Raw genomic sequence first — 9168 nt, 5'->3', positions numbered from 1 at the left:
TGCCTTTGATTCTCCAACTTTGTTTAATCATCACTATACTTTTCCTGGGAGAGAGACTCACTCATTCAGTACATATTTATTCAGTTCCTACTATGCGCCCCACAGGGTGCAGATGTTACAACAGAGTATCAGTAGTTCTTGAGATTTCACACTCAGTGGAGGTGTTCACTACACATTTGTGTGGCTGCTCCCACCCGGAGCCCAACTCCTTTTTCACCATCCTTTTGCTCATAGCTAGAGGGTTCCCTCTGACCTTGCTATTCTAAGTGGGGTCATCCGCTTTCCCAGGGAAGTTGACGGAAGTTCCATGTCAGGCTCAGTACTAGATGGGAATCTACCTTTTAATAGAAACCTAAGGTGACGCATTTGTACATTGGAATTGGAGAAACACTTCTTGACAGAGATGCCCATGGCAAGGGTTTTCATTGTTCTCTGCTCCTTTCAGGCCCTTACTCAGATGTACTTCCCTACTTTTAAAGGAGGACTTGCTTCTCAGGCTGAGCGATACTTGAGACCATAGACCTGAACTCCTTCCACTTTCCTCCTGTCTGCCTGAGAGCTGCATTGATGTCCATCTTCACCGCTCTCACCTTAGGAGAAATGTTGCCTAGGTAAATGTTTCTCTTTGACCTCTTGATCTTTCTTTCTTTTTCTTTCTTTTTTTTTTTATATATATATTCAGTCTCTGCAGAGAATGTCAAAAATTGCCAATGCTGACTGTATTTCAAGTCATCATGGTGGGGTATTGGGAAAAGTTTTCAATTAGCAATAATCATACTTCAGATAAACCTCAATGGCCACGATACTGCCCCTGTGCAAAGCTGATCTTACTTCCTTTTTTCTTTGTTGCAAACTCATTGTTGTTACCTCTTTGTTTAACTCTTTCTCTACATATGCTTCCCATTTACCCAGACTTCAAAACTGCTGTGCTTTGTCTTCTAGTACAGGACAGCTGTCTGTCACACTGAAAATCTTCCCTGGACCCTGCTACTCTGAAAGCTACGAGTCTACATTTGACTTGCTCCTTACTATGAAAGAAGTATTAAATCACTTACTAAATTTCTTCCTATCTTTATTAAAACAAATATTCTGGGTGTTGAAAGAGCTGTCTGATTGGACTAACTCTCTCTTTTTGCACCCTTCTCCCTACATGTGACAGCAATCTATGAGGCTGTCTACTCTTTTCTTCTTGAAATACTTCTTCAGCATCTATAATTTCCCATCTCTCTCCTTGCCTCTCTGAAGACTTCTTTTTGAATGCCTTTTTGTCTCTGATTTTATTTCTTTGTAAGTCAATTTTATTGAGATATAAATTGCATATAATGAGACGTTCTCATTTTAATTGTATAGTTCTGTGAGTTTTCGTATATACCTGGGTAACCACCACCACAATCAAGATACAGATTTCCATCACCAAGAAAGTTCCCTTGAAACACAGATCTGCTTACTTTCACTATAGATTACTTTGCTTTTTGTAGAAATTTATATAAATGGGATAATACTTTTTTAAAAAATTCTTTCTGTCAGGACACTTAGTTTGTGATTTATCCAAGTTACCGTGTGCATCATGGTAGTGGTTCACTCCTTTTTATTGCCTTGTGGTGTTCTGATTTATGCATATACACAATATTTTTTCATCCAAATGTAAGCATTTTCAGAGCTATCTTCTTTCAATTTTCTTTATTTCTTACTCACTTTCATGGCAGCAAACATCTCCTTTTCTATGGTTTCTGAATCTCTACCGCTAACCTTTGAGTGCTGCATGGATTTTAGAATTTTATTTAAAGCTGTGTGCTCAATGTCTGTTTCTAGGTTACTTACAAGAAATTTAACCTTCTAACTTCCAAACCAGAGCTACTTTTCTCTTTTATACAATAACGTCTATCTGATGTCTCTATTTATCTTCCTGGTATCTTGTCCTCACTGTTACTCAGGCAAAGTATATTACTATTGTCTAAGAAAGTGACCTGATTTTCAAAAATTAGATGTTTTGTTTTTCAACCTCTTATATCTAATTCTCCTTTTTCCATTTCTTTTGCCATCATCTTATTTCAAGTCTTTTTAAAAACTTCTTTTCTCTTTCTCCATTTTTATTTATCCTCTTCCCAGCTGTCACATTTATTTTACTAAGGGACAAATCTCATCATTTTTAGGTCCTACCTTCTAGTTCTTCCAATTTTTTCTCCCCTGGAACAAGTGTTAAAAATAGGTAACAATTACTGAGTAACTTCTATATGCCAGACACAGTATATTTGTAATGCATGGCTATAAATGCTTGTTAAGCTGTGGCAAAATCTTGGGTATAGAAAGGATCTAAAGCAGATATATTAAATGGTCTCTGGTTTGGAACCTGGCCTTCTTCTCTTCTTCTCTCTTCAGGTTCTCTCTCCTCCTAATAAACCTCAATTAATCAATAAAATAGAGTCTTGAAAAATGAGATAAGTACTGTTCTGAGATTTGTAGGGATGGGTTTACACCAATGATCCTGAGCAAGAAGCATGAAACAAACAAACAAACAAACAAAATGCCAAACTTCTAATTGTAGTCCATTCATGCTACCATAATAAAATACTTGAGATTGGGCAATTTATTAATAATAGAAATTTATTTCTCCAAGTTCTGGAGGTGGACCTCCAGGATCAAGGTGCTGACTGATCTGGTGTCTAGAAGAGGCCTGACCTCTAATCTCTCTACTTCCAAGGTAGTCCCCTTGTTTGCAGCATCCTCTGGAGGACAAATGCTGTGTCCTCACATAGTGGAATAGACAGAAGGGCACAAAAGAGCCTGGCTAGTTCCCTCCATCTCATTTATAGGCACAAATTCCATTCATTTGATGAAGCCTGTTGGGGTCCTAATGCAGTCACACATGAATGCTTTCCCCTTCCTCCTCCTCCTCTTCTCCTCCTAAGACAAAGGAGTCAAAGGATCTGGTTAACCCCTCCTCCTTGATGTTCATGCCAAAGACCTTAACTTTTTGGCAAGTGGTGAAATTTTAACACCCCCTACAGCCCTATATAAAAGGAGTCTCTAACTGTCCCTGGGTGCAGACACCATCTTAGCACTGCCCAGGTGGGTCACCCTCCTCTTTCAATAAGGTCTTGTCTGTGGGCACCACTGCTTATACCTTTCAAAACTCTCATGGCCTAATCACCTTCTAAAGAACCCACCCTTAATACTGTTGCATTGGAGATTAAGTCTCAACATGAATTTTGGAGAGGACATGAACATTCAAAACATTAATTTTGCAGCACTGAAAGAGAAACACTTTTATTTGAACCATACAACAAGGGTAGATAACCTTTCTTCTCTTCACCCTATGAATCACCAAGTCTGCTTTGGGGAGGAGTTACCTGGTCTTTAGACTTCAGCTACAGGGTCTTTGATTTCCATTTGAATCATTTAATTCTTTTCTTTTGCAATGCAAAGCCCTCCTGTAGTTCCTTGGAAAGTGGATCACCTGCCTCTGAAGCCCATGGTTCTTGGAGAAGTAACCAGGAAAGCTAACATGTTGGAGTATTTTGGCTGCTTCTTGGTCCTTTCAGAAACTACTGAATGGCAAAACTGTGTTCAAGCAAGGATCACCCTGTTTGCAAGTAGAGAAGAGAGGTAATAAAAATTTGCTAAGGAAGCTTTTTTCCCAGGACCCACAAGCTAAATGGAGTGAGAACTCAGAAGTTTTGAACAAGTCATCTTCTGTCCACCAAACAGCAAGAAAATAGATTGTTGTCTGGGGATTTCTAGCAGGAAAGATAGGATTGGGGACATTACCTAGCATATTATTCCAGATGCCTGTGAGGCATGAAATTGAGGAAGAGAAAAATGAAATAAGCGCAGAGGCCAGTGGCTGACAGAAGAGTGGTGACCTTAAAACCCATGAGCAGAAGAGAGTGTTGGAGGGGGTTACTTTTATACAGAGCTGACTGGAAGCAAATAGACTCAAACACTAGTAGATCATTGGGGGAAATTGTATTGCTGAAGTGGCCAATGATGGGCTTGGAAATTCTGTGAGGTTTCAATACCTAACCCAGCTTGTGGTTTCCCTAAACTGTGCAACAGGAAGTAGGCTAAGAACTGTGCAGCTCTCCAGCAGAGCAAATTCACATCCAAGTCAGATGATGCCATGGTGGAAACAGGGCAGGAAACAAAAAAACACTTAATCAACACATCTTTATTTTCCATGGCCTAGGAGCTAAGAACGGTGTTTACATTTTTTAATGATTGTAAAATAAAAAACAATAATAACAAAACAGAAACTATGCCACAGACACTATGTGTAGCCACAAAGTCTAAAAATTTTTTTTTTTTTTGGTAACCTTGTAAAGAAAAAAATTAAGGCAATCCGCTTTTAGCATTCAAAGCAAAGGACTTTAGAGTATGGCCAAAATGATTTACTTTAAGAGAACCAGGAACTAGTTCACTCCTATTTGCAGCTGCCATGATGGGGGATTTCCTATATTCTTCTTCTTTCCATATGAGAAATCATATTATGGTTATTCTTTTCCTGCTCTTTGTTTGCTTACTAGGTGTTTGGGGAGCAGATAACTTGTCATTTGGTTTATAGGTGATTGGAGGTTGAGAAGGTATAGCTAGACTTACGAGAAGGACAGCATATCACCCTGAGCTCCTAAACTCTGCACTGGCTACAGAGTCAGACTGGACATTGGGTACTTTTCCTGAGCAGCGAGTGAGTATGTCCCATATGTGGGAAGAAGAGTAAACATGAGTACTTGGCTGGTCAGAGGGTTACTGAGTACAATTCAGCATCGATTCTTCTCTTTTCCTTTTGTATATGAAACTCTCTGTGTTTTTGATTGGCACATGGTTGTACACCTGAAGAGACTACTTTCTCCAGGGACAACCATGTGACTACATTGTAGACTATGGGATGTGAGTGGACATGATAGTTAAACTTCCACTTAAGATAACTGTCTAAAGAGAACTGCTTGCTGCTGATTTTAGACTTCTTTGTCCCCCTTTTCACTAAGCTGAAAAATGGAAAAGTGTGGACCAAGCACAGAATCCATGAATCAAGAAGATGGAGCTTCTTTGCTAGCCCTAGACCCTTACTTAGGGACTCTTACAGGAGGGAGGAGAAAGTGATTTAATTCAAGCTTCTGTATTCTGAAGTTTCTATGTTACAGCAGCTCATTCTACACCCTCACTAACACAGTGCTGCAATGTTATTAATCTCAAATATCATCCCATCTATGAAGCTTTTGTCATTCTTTCAATTTGATAGAATCTCTATCTTTTGAATTCCAATAGTACTTTGCTCTTTCCTGACTGCACTTAATTACACTTGGTTTATGGTCATTTTTACACTCTTTCTCTGCAACTAGATTCTAAGCTCTTTTGAGGAGGCATGGAGGGAGGGAAAAGCAGTACCCAATTCATATATTAGATTTGTAGGTTTACACACAGGCCTTGAAATATAAATATTTGCCTAATTGGGCTGAATTTTTAATTGTTCCTTAAACAGTATATATTCACCAGCTGAATGAAAGTGGGAAATTGTAAGATAATGAATAGTAATATATGTCATATATAAATTTTCTTCTTAGCAGTATCTTCTCAGGCATAGATAATTGATATCTTTGCTGAATATTTTTTTCTTAACTATATTACAAATTTTGAAATCCTTTAACAGAAAGACCATGGCATCAGAATAAATTGTGGATTGCTTATTAAAAACTCCATCTTGCAACAAAAGAACATTTTATTTTTGGGCTATGTTGAAATAGGTGGCATGTCTCAGTGTTTATAACATAAAATTTGATGTCAGGTAATTTTCAGTTTGCTAATCATTACCTGTGTGACCTTATGCAAGAAACGTGACCTTTCTAAGCCCATTTCCTCATCTTTAAAATGAGAAAAACATAATCTCCTTTGTTGTTGTTTAATTATTAATCTAATAATTAAACTAGTGTATATAAAGTACTTTTAAATGACGTCTAAGTAAATCAAAGATATGTGTTACTAAGATGTAAGGACTCTTACTAAAATACCACCATGATGCCCTTGTAAGAGTTCCCCAAACTGACAAAACATTCTAAAAATCACCAAGTATCTTCTCATAGTTAAACTTTCAGATTATCTCACACAAAAAATGTCATTTTTAAACAGTTTTGGGGAAAGAAATTTTAAATTATATACAAGGAAAAACAGGCAAACAGATAATTTACAAAAAGTTAGTTCTTTTAAAATTTCAGTCCCACGAAGTGAACACCTTATTTCTTTGTATTTGTGGAATGAAATATTTCACATCTTATTCTCTTAGTAAGTTGGGTTATGACAATTCATCAAGATACGTAGTAAGTTTCCTGTCAGTGATTCCAACAGAGATTCAGGGCTGAAATCCCTACACCAGTGTCTTTCTGTTTAAATAATTTAGCTGTTGCTGCTGTATATGCGGCTTCCTCATTTCTCATCATCTTCAAAGATGACATTGTAGATATCGTTAGCTCCCCCTGGCATACTATAGTGGGTAAGATGGAGATCTGAAATGATTATCAAGAGAATGGAATAGATTTTACAGTTCCCGTCTTTTGGAGAATGGCCTTTCCTCTCTGGTCATGTCCTGGGCACCTACCCCTGGGGCAGCTCGGAGGTCAGCTCTGGGGTGGGAGGTACAGGTAGCAGAAGATGTGGCTCTTTCTCCCTAGGTGCTTATCCCATAACTGGGGAGAAAACATACACAGAGAAAATGATGTAAAACCAATATAAGCATCACATTTACAACTGCAAAAGCAAAGGAGAGACAGAGTTTATGAGTCCTGATAGGGAGCAGCACCCTGGAGAGATCAGAATCAGGTGGCTTTAATCGAAGAAGCCTTTTGGATAGGTCATCTGAAATTCAGTTTGGAAGGAGCTGATAGACATAAATTTGAGTGTAATGAAAAAGGAATTCTAGGGGAGAGGAAAAAAGGAGAAGCAGAAACAAGGAGTCATCATCGGGGTTGAGTATCAAATGAGTGGGGCTTGGATTAATGAGTTTTTATGGCATTGGTTTGATGCTAATATACAATGTCTATTAAGGAAAACATGAGCCATGGATATGACTTATGCAAATTTAAAAAACCCTATTATTTCACTATTATAGAACTTTTCAAATGTTTCTGACTGCAGGAATTATTATTGTGGAGGCATAGACTTTCTGGAAGCAAAGACGAGGTAGGCATAATAGCCTCTAAAATGAAATAGGCACAACATCTGGGGTAGCATATGGGTGTAGCAAGGAGGAAGCTGACTTGGGCGTCAGTTTAAAAAATAAATTCCAATCTATGTGCACCAGTTGGTAGCTGATGGAATTTTCTTTACGCGTCCTGAAAGTATACAGCAGTAATGGAGCCATAGACCTGTTGGGTTCTGGGCATGACTGTAATACATGGAGGCAAAAAGAAAATATAAATTACTCTGTGTCCACTTAGCGATTATGATTTTAATTTTTATTTCTTGCAATTTGTGTATTTTTATTTTATTCAACTGATTTGCACTGAGTATTTATTAAGTTCCACTAATTAGCTGCATTTGTATGAACTTTCAGTTCTGAAGTGAGCAAGGCAGAGGAAGAGATTTTCTGCATTCATTTTGCTGGCAAAGGAGGAAGCAATGAGTGGGGGTTTTGCAGAAAGGAAGCCTGCAAGACTTAGTCGCTGGTCAGAAGGGGTACTGATACTACAGTGGTAGTATCCACGCTGTAAAGCTGTGTTCGGGGCAGGAGTTCACACTGTAGCATGTGGTTGAAATGGTGACCAGAATAGCTGTTGTCTAAGGCTGTTCCTAAGAGCTGGTTAGGGCACTATTTCTGGGAGCTATGGCCTCATCCTAGTTCTGATCAGTCTTTCCACACATTCTGCAACCACTCAATCTTTTTTTCTTTTCAAAATCTTTTTAACACATTACTTTCTGCATTATTCACTAGGGTTAATTTCTTTTCTTTTTTAAATGTAGCTATGCTATAATTTATTTGATCAGTACCCAAATAGATATTTATGTACCATGTAGCTTTTCACAATAATAAACCTGTTTCTTTCTTTTTTTTTTTATTAAAAGATAGCTGTGTACACTAATGCATTTATGGGGTACCATGTGCTGGTTTTATATACAATTTGAAATACTTACATCAAACTGGTTAACATACCCTTTACCACACTTTCTTTCTTTTTTTATTTTGCAGTTTTTGGCCAGGGCTGGGTTTGAACCCACCACCTCCGGCATATGGGGCCAGTGCCCTACTCCTTTGAGCCACAGGCACTGCCCAACACACTTTCTTAATTATTGTGTTAAGACATTTATACTCTACACTTAGTAGATTTGACATGTACCCTTGTAAAATGCACCATAGGGTTAATTTCTAAACCTTGCAACTAGGAATCCTGATGCAGAAACTAAAGGGAAAGAGTTTCAGGGAGGAGGTGTAATCCTTTGGGGTTTCGTTAAAGATAGACAAAGTGTTAATACTATTATGGAGGCAAAGGCCAGACAGCAAAGTGTTGAAGAGCAAAAAGTTTTGAAGAAAAGGGGCTTCAAGTAAGACAGAAGTTTTTGGAGGAGGGAATTTAAAGGAAACATTTGACTTGGAAGGAGAAAGGACTACTACATCCAACAAGAGATGTTTGTGTGTGTGTGTGTGTGTGTGTTTGTGTGATGTGGGGAAGGGTAGGTGGATCCAAGGGGCATGTACAGAAGGAGTAACATTAGACAGAATGAAGAAATCCTTCCTTCCTTCCTTCCCTTTCTTTCTTCTTTTCTTTCTCTTTTCTTCCCTCCCTCCTTATTTTCCTTCCAAAAGAAGTCTGAGGAAGAGAAGAAATTGGGGAAGATGTGGAGAATCTGAAAGTTATGAGAGAGGGAAGTGGAAAAAACACAATAATGTAGGAATTAAGGAGATCTGGAGGGATGGTTTGGAGGGATTGTCAGTAGAGAAATGTTAGGAATTTGTACTGTGGAAAAAGTAAGAGTGAGTTAATAAAAATAAAGAATTGCTGAGTGGCAACATGCTGTCATTAAGGTACAGCGCCTGAGTGTAAAGTTAAAATTATCTAACATCGTGAAGAAGTCTGGTGTGAGGGGTTGAGGAAGTCTCCAGGGCTGGGCAGGAGTCTATTTTTACAGTCCTGGTGGTGACATGGGTGATGCTGGGGAGTCGAAGGAATGTTTTATTTCCTG

The 9168-nt window shown here is 38.4% G+C and overlaps 1 non-coding gene across 1 annotated transcript; it reads right to left on the bottom strand.

The window, feature by feature from the left end:
- Positions 1–682: 682 nt before the first annotated feature.
- On the bottom strand, positions 683–823 carry LOC128586848 (U4 spliceosomal RNA). Its single transcript, XR_008380311.1, has one exon. It is a non-coding gene; the product is annotated as a U4 spliceosomal RNA (small nuclear RNA).
- Between the last annotated feature and the right edge of the window lie 8345 nt (positions 824–9168).

This window comes from Nycticebus coucang, chromosome 5 (genome assembly GCF_027406575.1).
Source record: "Nycticebus coucang isolate mNycCou1 chromosome 5, mNycCou1.pri, whole genome shotgun sequence".
NCBI classification, from domain to species: domain Eukaryota; kingdom Metazoa; phylum Chordata; class Mammalia; order Primates; family Lorisidae; genus Nycticebus; species Nycticebus coucang.
This window is presented reverse-complemented; position numbering and strand designations above follow the sequence as displayed.